The 18,872-nt window shown below is 37.7% G+C and overlaps 2 long non-coding RNA genes across 2 annotated transcripts in view; both read left to right on the forward strand.

Moving 5' to 3' along the window:
* LOC309610605 overlaps positions 1 to 18,872 on the forward strand; it is a 716,737-nt gene that overhangs the window by 108,094 nt on the left and 589,771 nt on the right. The window lies entirely within an intron of this gene.
* On the forward strand, positions 6,554 to 13,047 carry LOC309610587. Its single transcript, XR_014234059.1, has 4 exons — positions 6,554 to 7,099; positions 8,935 to 11,720; positions 11,802 to 12,235; positions 12,556 to 13,047. It is a non-coding gene; the product is annotated as an uncharacterized lncRNA (long non-coding RNA).

Raw genomic sequence — 18,872 nt, forward strand, 5'->3', positions numbered from 1 at the left:
GATGAGCCGAGTTATAATAACCGAACATTAGTGAGAACTTGCTAGTTTACAAAATGTTTACAATAGTTAGTGAAAAGGCTGAGGGAGTACAACAAAGATACTTCAAATTATAGTGGATCAAATAAACTTAATGTAAACATTTCTCTTTCACACAATAATCTACAGGTCATAGGAGTACATGACAGAATAATAAAGTTGTGTCTGCTCCCTTAGCTACCCAAATTGGAGGCAAACTACTGATGTAGGGGTGTCAAGGACAATTCTGCTTCATGAGATCATCCTGGGACTTCTATCTATCTTGGGACATCCTGGGACATCCTTCTATCTTGCTGCCTTGTATTTTAAGGTGTTTTGGTTCTGGGTCAAAGTTATTTGACACCAGAATATTTGCTTTCCAGCTTATAGGAAAGATGGAAGAGAAGGTTTGGAAAGTGACAATTCCTTTTAAGAAGAAGCCCTCATTATTTCTATTCATATTCCATGGGTGAAGACAGTCACATGGCTACATCCCAGCTGCAGTGACACCTGAGCAGCCATGTTCCCTGTTAAAACCCAGTGAGTTTCTAAGGCTGGAGCAGAGGATGGAGAATGTTTCTGTGGGTGAAAGGGACATTCCATTTGGTGGCAGTGACCGAGCTCTGAGATAACCTCCTTTGAGGCTCACAGCAATCTAGTGGTTGAATGCTTACTGCGTTCTTACATTTTATAGAGGATGAAATTAAAGCCGGAAGAAGAAAATAAATTTAGATTTGTATCTCTTATAATGGGAAGGCAACAGATAATTTCTAAAAGAGGTAAGTAAAGAAATAGAATAAATATGAAATGAAATTAATGCCAGAAGAAATAGCTTTAAAAGCTAAAAGTGAATGCCCCTAGGGATCAGCGTTTGAGATTTGGGGAGGGTGGGAAAGAGATAGCTGCTTTTCATGGTTAATATTTTGGTTTAAACCGATTTGTTAAAATACATGCATATATTACTTTGATAAGAATTGAAAATATAAAGAACAAATACATACATATATATATGATTGTATATATAAACCACCAGCCAAAATTTAGGCAGATTGCTTCCACTCATCTCTAGGGATAATACCAATCATCTCTCTAAATGTTCGCTAGGGAATGTTAAATTCCAAGTAATGATGTCTTTTTGAAAAGAGAGATGTCAAAAAATCACCCCCTCACACTGTGCTCAGACCTCACCACCTCCACATCAGAAAATCACCACATATTTGGGTGGTGAGATGGAGAAGACACAGCTGTTACGCTTCATTTGGCTGAACATTTGTTAACACCTCCAATTTCAAAGAGTAATGACCTTCGCCCAGTTCTATTCAACTTGAACTAACCAGGGTAGTGAAGAAATCTAGAGGCAGCAATGCCCTTAGCGATCACTGTGTGCTTGGCCAAAATACGAAGCTTATATACAACACCTCTGAACCGTGTGGTCATTCAGCATCTTAAACTTTTCACGTGATGGGAGCTGACCACCTCACATGTCATTCATCCCATATTCTAAGTGTATCCCTCCTCTCTCCACCTCTATCCCCATGCACTCCATCTGTATCACCCCTCTTCCTGCGCTACCCTCTGTGCTTCACAGGACAATGTAATCTTTGTAAAATCAAAATATTGGTACATTTCTGTTTTCAGCTATTTCCCATTATCTTTAGGATGAAGTCCAAGCACCTTACATCTTTACTCCTCTCTGAGCTTCTCGACATGCTGTTCCTTCTTCCTGGAACACTATTCTACTTCCCCTTCCTGCACTTAGATCAACCATCTTAGTCGTCAACTTGATAGCACTTCCTCTTGGAATCCTTCTCGTATGCCTAGACTGAGTCAGACACTCTGTTATATGTGATCTAGTAACATCCTTGTACTTTCCCTAAATGGTACTGTTCACACCATGTTGTGGTTGCCTGTTTGTTTCTCCCTCTGAATAGCAAACTCCTTGAGGGAAGGGATCATGCTGGGCCGGTTCACGGCTGTATCTTCAGCACTTTGCACTGTGATTGGCTCTTGGTAGATTCTTGAAAGAATTCTTATGCCCCCACTTGAATTGCTATAAATGTTTTCTCTATATTTAACAAAAATGTGTTTCCTTCCCAGGCTACACAGAGCAAGCCCTATTCTCAAAGAGAGTCCTTCATGTATTTTAAAACCACTAGTATTCTCTGCCTTTAAATCATCTATATTCTTGGCTCAATATGGATACTTTTAAGTTGTTTCATATTCGGTTTAGCTGAGTTTGAGGGAACACAGTTAATAATACAATTTTGCCCACATGACTTTGGGTAAATTGAAAGATAGGCACAAAAGTCACATGGATGGAAATTTATTAAAGATACAAGCTAAACTGAAGTATGTAGCATAAGTGTGGAACACAATGAGTTTGTTAACTCTTATATCTGGTTCCTGTGAACCTGGTATTGGAAGAGAGCAATCATAAAGAACTCGGTTTTGTAGAGTAGATGCACTTACCCTTAATTGCTCTCTTGCGATGCCCTGGGATACAGAAGTAAGAATGCCTTTCAGCACTTACACATTTATAGAAGGTCAGCTCCACCACCAATCATGAATTAATGCTGGTGACCACTTAGTCAGGTAAGTCATGGGATAAGAGAACAGGAACGTCACCCTATTAGAGGTCTCTCCATACAGAAATATGAAGCAAGATGAAAGGCATTTCCCCTCTAAAACTGTAGCTAAACCAGACTTTCCAACCCTCTTTCATGCCGTTAATTTGTATAACTTTAGTGGAGGAATTTATTTTTTATTCCTGTCAAATTTTATTATTAATTTCAGATAATTCTAGGCTGTCAACTTTACTCTGTATATTGATCTTCCGCTTAATTGATTAACTACTGTTTCCACTTGGCATAAACTAAGACTTTGATAAGTAGTTCTATTTTCATCAAAGCCATTGGCTATCCTCTTGACAGAATGATAGATACAGAATCCTAACAGAGGCAACTAGAGATTTCTGACCATTGTGAAATCACGCCAGGGAGGATGTTGTACCTGAATGTGCCACTATTCCCACAGCCGTTATACATCCTTGTGCTGTTGCATATGGTGACCAAAAGCAGGAGCCACGTTCTCGTTTGAGGTGGCAAAAAAAACAACAAATGTTGAATCCATGCCCTATCACTTCTTGGTCTCTAGATCCATTTCCTTGACTTTACTTCCAATTAATAGGTTGTTTTCAGTGTAGAGACACCCTCTGAGATGTAGGACTACACAGGGAACAAAGTCCTGCTGAATACTCTTTTCACTTTCTTATTACAAATCATTTCCTGTAACTTCAGAAGTCTTTTATTCTTTCAAGAAAAAGTCTCCACTTAATACTCTATGGTGGGACTTCCCTGGTGGCGTAGTGGTTAAGGATCTGCCTGCCAATGCAGGGGACACAGGTTCAAGCCCTGGTCCGGGAAGATCCCACGTGCCGCGGAGCAACTAAGCCTGTGCGCCACAACTACTGAGCCTGCGCTCTAGAGCCTGAGAGTCACAGCTACTGAGCCCGCGTGCCTAGAGCCCATGCTACACAACAAGAGAAGCCACCGCAATGAGAAACCCGCACACTGCGATGAAGAGTAGCCCCCGCTCGCTGCAACTAGAGAAAGCCTGCACGCAGCAACGAAGACCCAACGCACCCAAAAATAAATAAATAAATTAATTAATTAATTAATTTGTAAAAAATACTGTATGGTTATAGGTATATTATACTCTGCAGAGCTAATTCAGCCTTTCTATTCCCTCTTTTTCTTACAGATTTGTCAGTGAGGAAATTATCATGTGATGTACTCAAGGATCACTGCATTTCACACATCTCCAAAGTGAGACTGCGTCATTATAGCTGTGTCATCTGCTGTTTCCACATTATTGTTCTTGAAAAAAAAAAAAAAACCCAAACCCTCTGTTTTTGAAAAACAAATAAAATTGTATTGTTTCTCACCGAAGTTTGCCATTTTTCTCTGTTCTAGGTATATCCAATCACAGTAACATATTTTAATCCCTTCTTTCAATAATTAAAACTTTATTACTCTATCCTGTTTTACTGCCTTAGCCAAGACCTCCAGTACAATGACGAACAGAAATGGACATAGGAGGCATCTTTGTTTTTTACCCAACCTCAAGGGAAAATATTTTATGTCTCCAATCAAGATGTTTGCTATAGATTTTTTTGTAGATACAGTGAAGAAGTAAGCAAAAATGAGTCAACAAGAAAGTTACCCATGACTTCTGTCAATTTCTCATACTCTACATCTTACCCACCAGCACCTCTTACCATCTCCAGGTACAAGTATCATGGACCAAACCATCACCACCCACTTGCGTGGGTTATTTTAAAAGGCCCCTAAGTGCTTTCCATGATCCTACGCTTCCCTTCCTTCTCCAGACAACCCTCAGATGGCACTTATTCTTGCTCTGCTTAACCCCCATCAGTGATTCCCAATCCTTCCTTGGCCCACAAGACTCCCAGTCTGGGCCTGATACACACTGATTTCAACTCTTACTCTTTTTCCTTTATTCATGATGCTCCAGCCACCCCACCTCCTCCAAGCTGATCCTCAAACACTTCGGACTGCGCTTGCCTGAGGACCTTGGCGTGAAAGCCTCCCTCATACCTCGTATCTGAATGGTTCAATTCCTTGTTTCCTTTAGGTCTCAACACAAACATTACATGGAGAGTGAAGTCAAAGATGTTTCTTTGACAGTGAGACCTAGCCATCTATGTTGTCCCTTTTGGGGGACCATATTTTTATCCATAGACCTTATCGCCATGTTTTTTAATATACTCATTTTCAATTTGTAGTTTCCCTCAACTGTAATGTAAGGTTATGATAGCAGGCAGTTTTGCCCATTTTTGTCCATTACTATATCCACAGCACCCAGCACAGTGCCTGACAGAGAGTAGTCACTTAAGTAGTTTCCAGATATTTTAGATCTATAGGTATTAATTAAGGACATAGGAAATCATATCTGTTATATTCTCAAATTTCACAATTTTTTTTATAGTTAAGAGTTTTGTTCCTAAGGGACTTGGAAACTAGAAAAAAATCATTTCTTGTTTTTTATTTAGACAATGAAAAGGAAATAGACAAACCCTAAGCTGCATATAAAAGTTCAATGAAACATACCTCTAGAGGCAGGATACCCAAACCTCCAGTGTGCAGACTCTGTCTGTGCCATTTGCTTTCTGGACAGACTTTATCTCTTAGCCAATTCTCAAGATACTAGACATTAAGAATCCTCTCCATGTCCATCTTCCACCATCAAGTTATCCTCTAAGACTCGATCCATTAATCAAATAGATAATAAACTTTCTATTTGCCATTATCAATTGTTTTTACCTTATACTTTACTATATGTCATTGATGTCATTATATTTGGATTTCAGCAGCCTTGGCCCTTTTTTTTTTTAATTAATTAATTAATTAATTAATTTATTTATTTATTTATGGCTGTGTTGGGTCTTTGTTTCTGTGCGAGGGCTTTCTCTAGTTGTGGCGAGCGGGGGCCACTCTTCATCGCGGTGCGCGGGCCTCTCACTATTGTGGCCTCTCTTGTTGCGGAGCACAGGCTCCGGACACGCAGGCTCAGTAGTTGTGGCTCACGGGCCCAGTCGCTCCGCGGCATGTGGGATCCTCCCAGACCAGGGCTCGAACCCGTGTCCCCTGCATTGGCAGGCAGATTCTCAACCAATGCGCCACCAGGGAAGCCCAGCCTTGGCCCTTTTTATTCAGTATATACATATTTTAAAATATATATATATTTTAAATTTATTTATTTAATTAATTTATTTATTTTTGGCTGCGTTGGGTCTTCCTTGCTGCGTGCGTGCTTTCTCTAGCTGCGGCGAGCGGGGTCTACTCTTCGTTGTGGTGCGTGGGCTTCTCATTGTGGTGGCTTCTCTTGTTGTGGAGCACAAGCTCTAGGCACGCGGGCTTCCGTAGCTGTGGCTCGCGGGCTCTAGAGCGCAGGCTCAGTGGTGTGGCGCACGGGCTTCGTTGCTCTGCAGCATGTGGGATCTTCCCGGACCAGGGCTTGAACCCTTGTCCCCTGCATTGGCAGGCAGATTCTTAACCACTGTGCCACCAGGGAAGCCCTAAAATATATTTTTGAAACAACTCTGTATCTGAAACCATTCAGCAAGCCTAACTCAACATTTTCTTTCAAAAGCATGGCGCTATTGCTGAAAATTAGTCCCGTGAACCAGGTTCTATAGGAATGTCATTTAAGATTAATGTAGGGCTTCCCTGGTGGCGCAGTGGTTGAGAATCTGCCTGCCAATGCAGGGGACACGGCTTCACGCCCTGGTCTAGGAGGATCCCACATGCCGCGGAGCAACTAGGCCCGTGAGCCACAACTACTGAGCCTGCGCGTCTGGAGCCTGTGCTCCGCAACAAGAGAGGCCGCGATAGTGAGAGGCCCGCGCACCACGATGAAGAGTGGCCCCCGCTTGCCGCAACTACAGGAAGCCCTAGAACAGAAACGAAGACCCAACATAGCAATCAATAAATAAATCTTAAAAAAAAAAAAAAAGATTAATGTAGAAGGAAGAAATTGAGGAATTTTTGCAGCAGAAAGTAACCTACGGTTACCTTAAGGGCAGAAAGGTTATTAAGGAAGTCAACATGTTAAATTTCACTCTTCACTACCTCATTTTTTTGGACAACATTTCCTCAAAAAGCTTATAGTGTCAAAATCCTAAGATCCATCCCAAGTTAAAGCTGTTCTACAAAATGCAGTACAAAGGACAGCTTAAATGATGCTACTAACAACCTCTGTTTTGAATTGAGGGCTCATGCTACTGAAACTAGTGTGATCAAGTTGACTACCAGTATGTTGCAGTGCACTTAATGGGCTCTAAGTAAATGTATGTTGAATTAATCATTGGAAGAGTCTATTGTAACTTTTTTTGCATCAAGTTAATAAAATTTAGAGCAAGCAGGAAAACAGGTCTCCTCGCTTAGTGAGGAAATTCTAATCATCAGTAAAATGATGTAAAGGCTGGAAGCAGAAGACGAAATAAATTTTGCTATTCTATAACTATTACCTATTTCACTTTCATATTATAGTGATGCTTATGGTAGTGAATAAAAGGAAAAACCTTATTATTTAGCCTATAATTTATAGCATATGCAGATGATGGCCCTTGAACTAAGAATAGCCTTTACATTTTTTATGTTGTATAAAAAAGGAAGAAAAGTAGGAAGAAAAAGCAGCAGCAGTGGAAGCATCATCAATAGAGACCATGTGCAGTCTGCAAAGCCTGAAATATTTGTTATCTGACCCTTTATAGAAGAAAATTTTCACCCCTGATCTAGAAAACTGAGTACTATGTAGTCATCAAACATGACAATATAAACATATACATTTCAAATGAAATAATGTCACTGTGTATTAAGCTTAAAAAGCAAGTAAAAGGATTCTGGGAAGATGCCCAGTAGGAAGCACAAGGAAGCTGTCTCTCCATCTAGACTACAATTGCATTGGCAGAATCTGATATAACTCTTTTGGAACTCTAGCATCTATTGAAGGCTTGTAACTTCCAGGATAGGCTTGCACAGTGAATCATTGCTGTTCATTTTGGTCAGTTTCAGCTTTTAGCACGGTTGCTGCTACCAATCCCCCATCCCCAGCCATGTGGCAGGCAGCTGTGCTCATGTTCCAAGATCAACCTGCTCACTGCTTGCAGGAGCCAGGATGGGCAAAACGGATTGGATAGTGTCTTCCAAATATCAAGAATCTGTACTGTGATCACTGAGTGCTGCATCTGATCAGACCTTTGTCTGAGGTACAGACAAAGAGGCAGGTGGCCATTGTGGTTGTACCTCTCCCCACTGTTACAAGCCCCTCCCCATTCAGCTGAAATGACTTCCAGTGTAATTAAAGGGTCAGCACTCTTCCCCCTCCCATTTATTTTTCTCTTTTTCCCCTCTTGGAAACCAGACGTTAAAGACTAGACACTGAAAAGCAACTGCATGTATGGGGAATATTAGAAAGTTGGTGACTGCAGATGGACAGGGAAAGGGGCAGGCTGAAAAAGAAGACTTAAGTTTACACTTTAAGCTAATACTTGGCACAGAGACAGCCTACAACAATCAAAACCAAGATCAATAAACAAAACACTAACAAAAAAACAGCAACCCCTGGAGAAGGGGGAGAATTTGATTTCTAGAGTTATCACATTATTTGATTCAAATACCCAGTTTTCAACCAAAAAAAATCACAAAGCATACAAAGAAACAGAAATGGATTAAACTCTTCAATCAAAAGAAAAAATAAATCAAAAGAAGCTTCAATCCCGCCCAAATTTTTCCAAAATACTGATGAGGAGAAAATACTTCCTAACTCATTCTATGAGGCTAGCATTACCACGAAAGAAACCAAAGCTACACAAAGATACTAGAAGAAAAGAAAACTAAAGACCAATATCCCTTAGGAACACTGATGTAAAACTCCTCAACAAAACATTAGCAAGCAGAATTCAACAGCAAATTAGAAGGATTATACAACATGACCAAATGGGATTTATTCCTAGAATGCAAGGATGGTTCAACATATGAAAATTGATCAAGATAATATGCCACATCAACAGAACAAAGGAAGAAAATACGCATGATCATCTTAATTGATGCAGAAAAAGCATTTGACAAAATTCAAAACCCTTTCATGAGATACACACTCAACAAACTAGGAATTAAAGTAAACTACATCAACACAATAAAAGTCATGTATGAAAAACCCACAGTAAACATCATGCTCAATGGTAAAAGACTGAAAGCTTTTCTTCTAAGATGAGGAATAAGGTAATGATGCTCACTTTTGCCACTTTTATTCAAAATAGTATCGGAATTTTAGCCAGAGTAATTAGTCAAAAAAAAAAAAATGTAAGAAAGAAAAGAAAAAAGAAAGAAGGAAAAGACATCTAAATTGGAAAAAAAGATAATTATTTCCGTTTGTAGATGATAAATTCTTATATGTAGAGAAGTCTGAAGATTCCACAAAAAAAGTTAAAACCAATAAATTATTTCAGCAAAGTAGCAGGATAAAAAGTTAACATGCAAAAATCAGTTGCATTTCTATAGGCTAACAATGAACAAACTGAAAAGGAAATTATAAAATAATTCCATTTACAATAACATTAAAAATAAAACATATACTAATCAAGGAGGTGAAAAATTTGTACAATGAAAACTACAAAACGTTGCTGAAAGAAGTTGAATAAGACATAAATAAATAGAAACACATCCCATATCATGGATTGGAAGGTTCCAAATTGCTGAGATGTCAATACTGCCCAAATTTATCTACAGATTCAATGCAATCCCTATAAAAATTTCAATGGCCTTTTTTTTTTTTTTTTGCAGAAATAGAAAAATCCATCCTAAAATTCATGTGGAATCTCAAAGGACCCCAAATAAGCAAAACAATATTGAAAAAGAAGAACATAGGTGGAGGACTTACACTTCCTGATTTCAAAACTTACTGCAAAGTTATAGTAATCAAAAGAGTGTGGTACTGGCATAAAGACAGACATAAAGATCAATGGAATAGAACAGAGACCCCAAAATCAACTCTTGCCTATATGGTCAAATGATTTTTGATAAGGGTGCCACTTAATAGGGAAAGGACAGTCTTTTCAACAAACATTGTTGGGAAAACTGAATATCCATATGCAAAAGAATAAAGTTAGATTCCTACCTAACACTGTATAGGAAAATTAACTCAAAATAGATCAAAGATCTAAGCGTAAGACCTAAAACGATAAAAGTTTTAAGAAAACATAGGGGAAAACTTCATAACATTGGATTTATCAGTGATTTCTTGGATATGACATCAAAGACAATAGGCAACAAAAGAAAAAAATAGACAAATTGGGCTTCCAATTAAGAAATTTTTAAAATTCATGCATCAGAAGATATTATCAACAGACTAAAAAGGAAATGCATAAAATGAGAGAATATATTTGCAAATCATATATCTGATAAGGGATTAATAGCCAGAATATATAGAGAACTTTTAAAACTCAACAACAAAAAACAATCTGATTCCAAAATGGGAAAAGGACTTGAATACCCATTTCTCAAAAAAAGATAGGCAAATGTTCAATAAGTATGTGAAAAGTTGCTCAACACTATTAATCATTACGGAAATGTAAATCAAAACTTCAATGAGATACCACTTCGCACATATTAGAATGGCTACTAGGAAAAAAAAGGCAGAAAATAACATGTTGGTGAGGGTGTAAAGAAATTAGAACCCTTGTGCGCTTTTGGTAAGAACATAAAATGGTGTAGCTGCTGTGGAAAATAGTGTGGCAGCTCCTCAAAAAATTAAAAATAGAATTGCCATATGATCCAACAATTCCACTTTGGGGTATATATCCAAAGGGTTGAAAGCAGGGTCTCAGAGAGATATTTGTACACCAGTGTTTGTTCATAGCAGCGTTATGCATAATAGCTAAAATGTGGAAGCAACCCAAGTGTCCCTGGGTGTATGAATGGATAAGGAAAGTGTGGTATACATGGCAAAGGAGTATTATTCAGCCTTACCAAGAAAGGCAATTCTGACATAAGCGGCAACATGGATAAACCTTGAGTATATTATGCTAAATGAAATAAACCAGTTACAAAAAAAAAAAAAGAAAACGCTGTGTAATTCCACTTCAAGGAAGTACTTAGAGTAGTCAAAAATCATAGAAACAGAGAGTAGAATGGTCGTCCACAGGGGTTTGGGGGAGAGGGGGATGGAGAATAATTATTTAATGGGTATTGAATTTCAGTTTTACAAGATGAAAAGAATTAGGGAGATGGATGGTGAAGATGGTTGCACAACATTATGAATGCACTTAATCCCACCGAACTGTACACTTAAAATGGTTAAGATGGTAATTTAATGTTATGTGTATTTTACCACAAAAAATTAGAAAAAAAGCAAGTTAATTATATTTGGAAAAAAGGGGTTAGTTATAGATACAGATATATACATATGTATATGTAAATACAGACTACATATATGGAAAAGGCAGAGTACAGATTTAGAATTATTAAAAATTATTTCCTTTGAATGGTGGAATTATAAGGAATTTTTATTTCTTTTTCTGACCAAATCTTTTCTAATTTTTTTTGTATGGTAAGGATAAGGGATGTTTTATTGCTACAAGAGATGAGGGCTGATGATGGGTACACAGGCACACATCTCAATAGGAAGAGTAATGTTTGAAAGGAAAGCAGGAGAACCTGTCAGGTAGGTGATAAATGGACGACTCCAATGCTGGCAGGCTGACTCTCTTGATGACATGAATCTGGGGACAGAGCAGGGTTTTTGAGTCTCACTATGTCCCTGGTTTGACAGCTGTACTGTGCAAAGATGCACAGTCCTTCCCTCCTAGACCCCCTTGACTGCACTTGAAGGTTTTTTCCTAGTGGTTCTGGTCACACTCTTAATTTTGGTTAGACACTGCCTCATAGTCAGCAGCAGGAGGCCCAGCAACAAAGTGCTGTAATGCAGGTAACCACAAAGTCAGCAGGTGACCACAGGGTCTGAGAAGGGAAACCTCAGGGTCTGGAAGCTCCCTTCCAGAGCCCTGTTCATGCAGTAGAAGTCAGGCAAAACCAGCAGCAACACAGTCAGAAATTCCAAGCATCCCAAAGCCTCCTGGTAATAGCAGAATACTGTCAATTGGACAGTATAAGCTACACCAGCAGGTCCTTCATTGGCTCCACCCTTGAATAAGATGTGCTCCAAGAGTGTTGCTGCCCCTGAAACAACAGGCTGCCCAGGAGCAGGTTCAGGACAGTAAACCAGAGTACCAGGGGTTAGTGTGACATCAGGGAACAGTCTGGTACTGCCAATGGACATATTGGTGCAGGTGGCTACCTATCTGTTAGAGAAGTCTCTTAAATATAGGTTTCTGATCCTTCATTATATATTCCAATCTATGCTTCATCAATAAATCAAGGTTGTCACGGCTTCATGTAAGCACTGTTATAGAGTTGACCTTCTTCTTTAATGTCTCCAACTTCAGACATTTATTGTCATCGTCTGCCAGATGCCTTCAACAATGGAAGGGCATTACAATTTCTATTCCCTTTTTAAAATCCTAACTTAAAGCTCTGACTTTAACTGGTTTGATTTTGAATATGTGAATATAATGGGAAAAAAAACAGATTCCAGGTTTTATCTCTTAAAAAAAATGAGTTGTCTGTTATAGAGCTTAGAGGTTGGTTTCTTTTTTTTTTTAAAGAAATGTTTATTTATTTATTTATTTATTTATTTATGGCTGTGTTGGGTCTTCGTTTCTGTACAAGGGCCTTCTCCAGTTGCGGCAAGCGGGGGCCACTCTTCATCGCGGTGCACAGGCCTCTGTCGCGGCCTCTCTTGTTGTGGAGCACAGGCTCCAGACGCGCAGGCTCAGCAGTTTTGGCTCACGGGCCTAGTTTCTCCGTGGCATGTGGGATCCTCCCAGACCAGGGCTCGAACCCGTGTCCCCTGCATTGGCAGGCAGATTCTCAACCACTGTGCCACCAGGGAAGCCCCGAGGTTGGTTTCTTAAATGACTGTGGCCCTTGACAGTGCAGAAATAATGTTCTTCAGGTTTTTGCAATCCTTGAAGTTCTGTGATCTTCTAAAGTCATCACAAGGAGAACCAGCAGGAATGCTAATAGATTTTTATCACTTCATTGAGAAGATATGATATTTGGCGCATATTTAGTGATAGTTATCCATTTCATATACATAAATTTGCATAAAATTTGTGCAAATTTCAATGTTTAATTTCTTAAAACTTTACATGATTATCTTTAAAAGTATAATTTATATTCTCACAAGCAAAAAAAAAAAAAAAAAGAAAGAAAAAAGAAAATCTCAAACCAAAACAAAACCCCAACTTTCTGCAAGACAGCAAGAGACCAATGCAGTTTTTCTTTTCCCATAGAGTACAACACAGTTACCTTAATCAGACACTCCTGATATATTGTATCTGCTTAGGTCTTGATTACAAGCTACAGAAATCACTCTGTTCAACTTAGCATAGGAAATCTATTGGAAGAATCATACAGCCTTGCAGAATTGTTAGAGAAATGGCAGAATCAAAAGAAAACTAGAAAGATTTCTGCTTCTGACCAAGATGGAGTAACAGGACCAGATTTACCCTCCCACCAGAAATATTCACAAAACAGTAAACACGTATGGAATCAGTGCCAGTTCTGACTGACTGAAACCTTATGAGTAGAATCTATAGAAGGGTTTTGCCTCAGTAGTGAAGAGTAAGGTCTAGATGGAGTTCTGCTTCAGTCCTGCCAAACAATTCAGAAAAGTAAGACTGAAAGGCAGGTGTCAATAAACTATGGCCTGTGGACCAAATCCAGCTCATGGCCTATTTTTTTTATGGCCTGCTGGCTAGTAATGTTTCAAAACTTTTTTTACATTATTCAAGAGTTTTAAGAAAACTAAATATAAAGAATACTCAACAGAGATCATGTATAGCCCACAAAGCCTAAAATATATACTATTTGGCTCTTTACAGAGATAGTCAACATCTGCACAAAAGGATTAATCTTTCCAAGCAACTTAACTATCTTACAGAATAAAGTTCAAGAACGTTTATATTGAATAAATAAATATCCACATGCAGCATGCTAAAATTCAGAGTCTAGCATCCAACAAAACATTACAAATCATACAAAGAAGTAGGAAAATATAATGTATAATGCAGAGAAGGAAAATAATAAAAACTGACCCAGAACTGATGTGGATATTAGAATTATCAGACAAGAACATGAAAAGGTCATTATAATGTATCCCATATGTTCAAACAGTTAAAACATGGAAGGCATAGAAAAATAAACTGAACATGTGAAATAAAACATAAATTAGAAAGGACTAAAGGCAGATAAGATATGACAGAAGAGAATATTAATGAGCTTGAAGCCATAGCAATATAAACCTTCCAAAACGAAATACAGGGAGAGCACTAGCAAGTTGTGAGACAATTTCGTGAACCTAGTAACATGTCCTTGGAGTCCACAAAGGAGCTGAGAAAGAGAGGAATAGAAAAAATATTTGAAGAAACAATTAGTGAAAAGTTTCTAACTTTGATGAAAACTATAAAACCATAGATCCAAGAAGCTCAAGGACCCTCAATCACAAGAAACATGAAGAAAACTCCACCAAGGCACATCATAATCAAAACACTCAAAACTACTGATAAAGAGAACATATAAAAAGCAGCCAGAGAAAAAAGACATGTTGTAAACAAAGGAATATTGTTTCTCATTGGCAACAATGCAAATAAGAAGAGCAATATCCTTAAAGTCATGAAAGGGAAAAACCATCAGCTTAGAATTCTGTACCCAATGAAGTTACCCTTCAAAAATGGAAGTAAAATAAAGACTTTTTCAAAAGTACGAAAGCTAAAAGAATATATCACTAGCAGATCCACACTACAAGAAATGTTGAAAGAAATTCTTTAAACAGAAAGAAAATGATTCCAGAATAAAATGTGGATCTACAGAAAGAAATGAAGAGCGATGGAAAGGAAATCATAACTATATGGTCAAATACAGAAGATTTCTTTTTGATTAAAAGTTTTTAAATGTTATTAACTATTGACACAAAACAATTACTACATAGTGTTGGGTTATGATATATTTGAAAGTAAAATATATGACAATAGCACAGAGGCCAGGAAGGGAAAATGGAAATGTAAATAAGGTATTCACACTATACATTAAATGATGCAATATCACTTTAATGTAGACTGTGATAAAGTAAATACACACACTGTTAAGCCCTAAAACAATTACTAAATTAACAAAACAAAGAGTCACAGTTAATAAGCCAATGAAGAAACTAAAGTAGAATAAAAGAGGAAAAAGAGAACAAAGAACAGATGTTATAAAGAGAAAACAAATAGCAAGATGATGGATTTAATCCCTAATTATATCAATAATCAAATTAAATGTAAATGGCCTAGATACCCCAATTGAAAGAAGAGATTTTATTTCTGGATAAAAGAGATAAGGCAATTTAAATTTAAAGACACATAAAGATTTAAAGTAAAAGGATGAGGAAATATAACAGGCCAAAAATAGTTCAAAGAAAGTTGAATGGCTATATCAATATCAGACAAAGTAGATTTCAGAGAAAAAGTATTACAAAGGATAAAGCAAGCTATTTCATAATGACAGAGGGGTTATTTCATCAAGAAATTTTGCCTAAACTAAAGTTTTGTCAAAATTTTTTTAGATATGACACCAAAAGCACAAGTCATTAAAAGAATATTTGCATAACTGGAATTCATCAAAAGTAAAACATTTGTACTTTAGAAAGACACTGTTAAGAAAAATGAAAAGACAGTCAAAGACTGTGAGAAAATATTTGCACATTACACACATGATGAAAAAACAAACAAAAAAACTTGCATCCAGAATAAATACAGAACTCTCAAAACTCACTAAGAAAAAACACAACCTAATAAATAAATGGGCAAATGATTTGAACATATACTTCACCAAGGATGATATATGGATTGAAAATAAGCGCATGAAAAATACTCATTATTCTTAGTCATCAGAGAAATTCAAATTATAACCACAGTGAGACGGCACTACACACTTAGTAGACTAGTTAAATTAGTAAGATTAACTAATTATTCTTAGTCATCAGGGAAATTCAAATTATAACCACAGTGAGGTGGCATTACCCACTTAGTAGACTAGCTAAAATTAGTAAGATTGACCATACCAGGTGTTACTGAAAGACCTGTAACTCTCAAACACTTCTGATGGGCATATAAAATGGCATAACCATCTTGGAATTTCTTAATTTTTAAAATATACACCCTTCACCTGATGTAGCCACTCCATTCATAGGTGTTTATCCAAGAGAAATAAAAGCATACGTCCATACAAAATATAGTACGTGAATGATCATAGCAACTTCACTTCTAATACCCTAAAACTTGAAGTAATTCAAATATCTATCAATAGATGAATAAACAAACTGTTGTATATCTATACAATGGTGTACTACTCAGCAATAAAAAGGAATAAACCATTGATATTTGCTACAACATGGATGAACCTCAAAATACTTAGGCTGAGTGAAAGAAGACAGACAAAAACATACTCATTTTGTATGATTCTATCCATATAAAATGTCAGGATATGCAAACTAATCAAAAGTGACTGAAGATCAGTGGTTGCCTAAGGAATAGGGGGTATGGAGGAGGAGGAGGAGGTAGGGATGACCAAGGGGCACAGGAAACTTTGAGGGAGATGGATATTGATTGTGGTGATGAGTTCATGGATGTCTACATATGTTAAAACTTATCAAAATGTATACTTAAAATATATGTACTGTATTGTATGTTTATTATACCTCAATAAGGATGTTAATAAAATGAAGAAAGCTGGCAGAGACCTGAGTTGGAAAGGGATAAATGCACAAGAAGTAGCAGGAAGCAGGAATCACAAGGATGGTTCACAGCCAGTGGACACAACAAGCCACCATCGACACAGTGCTGCTGATGAGCCAGCATCCCAGGAGACAGAATCTGATTGGCTAAGCTGATGTCACATGACAGCCCTGGTGGTACCCTCATTTCTACTATGGGGAGTGGACACCAGGAATGAGCCTCCCTTCAAAACTATACATGCTGTGGGGAAGGATAATTCCCCAAAAGTAAACACGGGAGGATGAGTTGAAAAGGAAATGTATGCAAGGCAGCCAAAAAAAACAATCACAGGAACTATTGGGTTGGCCAAAAAAATTCCTTCGGGTTCCGAACGAACTTTTTGGCCAACCCAATATATGTGACTTTGGGGATTTTTGTTTTTGTTCTTGGTGTTTATGTTTCCATGCCTTGTGAAGCTAAGAGTAGTAAAGAATCTATTTAATCCATCCACTTCTGTTAATTTTTCCTTATTGAAATTCTCACACTCTTTAATATTTAGTAAGGTTTTGTTTTATATAGAATTTCTGCTATGACTCAGCACATTCTTCTATTTGTGTGTGTGTGTGTGTGTGTGTGTGTGTATGTGTGTGTGTGTGTGTGTGTGTGTGTATTCACCAAATATCTATCCCTAAATGAGTTCAAAACTCCTGTGGATCCCAGAACAGGTTGCTTTGCTCTTCGCTACTTCTTAATGAAGTAAAAATGTTTGTTCATCTTTTAAATCCAGTAGCACTCCTTATTCACTTGAATTTAATAACAATTTGTTGGCACCCACTGTGTACATGACATAATATCAGCTGCATTATCATACTACAAGCTAAAAAAGCTGGAGCTCCACATGCTGACAGCACGATATTATACAATTTTTCTTTGTCTCCAAAACAAAGAGACATAATCCTCTTGTCTTAGAAATGTTCACCCATGAATTCTGCATGTTTTCCACCAAAAGCAGAATGTAGGGCAACTTGTAAGAGGCTGCACAATTAGCACACTGGAGGAGAAGCCAGTTCTCATGGGTTTATTTTTGCTTATCATGGCTCATTTCACAGAAAATTCACTTTTCTGTGTCTTAATTTCCCCAGCTACAAAGAAAGAAGAAACTATTTCTTCTGTGAACACAGGAGCAGATAAAGATTCAATGACTAGGTTTAATGGATTCCTTTAATTTCCTACCTAGATCTATTAGTAAATATGTTTTAATTTGAAAAAAAATAGTGTGTTGTTTCAAGGTTTCCAGCTTACATAAACCTACACATTAGAACCAACCAGTCTGTATACATTGCTGTGACTACAGAAATTCTTATGCACTCGATTTGAATGGTGCTATGGAAAAGTGGATGAAAATAACTTTAGGTTAAATTTAACTAGTTATGTTCAAAAGTCACTGGTAAAACGAAAAAGAATATAATTTGTAAAGAGCCAACTCAACAATTAACTCTTAACTCATCTCTAAAATATATAAATCCAGCAAATCTGGTACATTATTCCTTAATTATTCTCTATTTTAGTTCCTCTGGATAGTTGGTAAGATTTTTCTCTTCTTTGAGAAACTACTTGTATAGCCTTGTCTGAAAATCATTTCTTTACAAGTAATAGATGATTTGTGGGGCTAAGAAAATTGGCATAGGGGTGTGAATGATAATTCTAGCTTTGTTCCTCCATAAGTATGTCATCCTAGTTATATGTTTTAATTTGTCTGTGTTTCAGCTTCTTTATCTGCACAGTAAGAGACAGCGCAGAGAAGATATATAAAAGTGGCACATACGCCACAACTCTCCACCCTCATACTCATTGCAGGCATTACTAATCTAGCATAGAACTCTTTTCTGTTGAACTCACACACTGCTTCAGGAGCCTTTTTATCACAGGATATTCCTGGATTAGATTTTGCCTGACTTTAGTGAATGCTTCTATATGTCAGGCACTATTTTATTTTTGATTTATCTATTTATCTATCTCTATATTTATTTATTTATTTTTGGCTACATTGGGTATTCATTGCTGCGTGTGGGCCATTCTCTAGTTGTGGCGAGTGGGGGCTACTCTTCGTTGTGGTGAGTGGGCTTCTCACTGCGGTGGCTTCTCTTGTTGCAGAGCATGGGCTCTAGGCGCACGGGCTTCCGTAGTTGTGGCTCGCAGGCTCCAGAGTGCAGGCTCAGTAGTTGTGGCTCACGGGCTTAGTTGCTCCGTGGCATGTGGGATCTTCCTGGACCAGGGCTCGAACCCGTGTCCCCTGCATTGGCAGGCAGATTCTTAACCACTGTGCCACCAGGGAAGCCCCAAGCACTATTTTAAATGCTTACCTATATTAACTCATTTATTTATGACACAAATACATGAAGTATGTACAATTAATATCATTATTTTGCAGATGAGGTAAAGCAGGCCTGAAAATTTACTT

This window comes from Balaenoptera borealis (assembly GCF_965194805.1).
Source record: "Balaenoptera borealis genome assembly, chromosome: 14".
Lineage (NCBI taxonomy): Eukaryota > Metazoa > Chordata > Mammalia > Artiodactyla > Balaenopteridae > Balaenoptera > Balaenoptera borealis.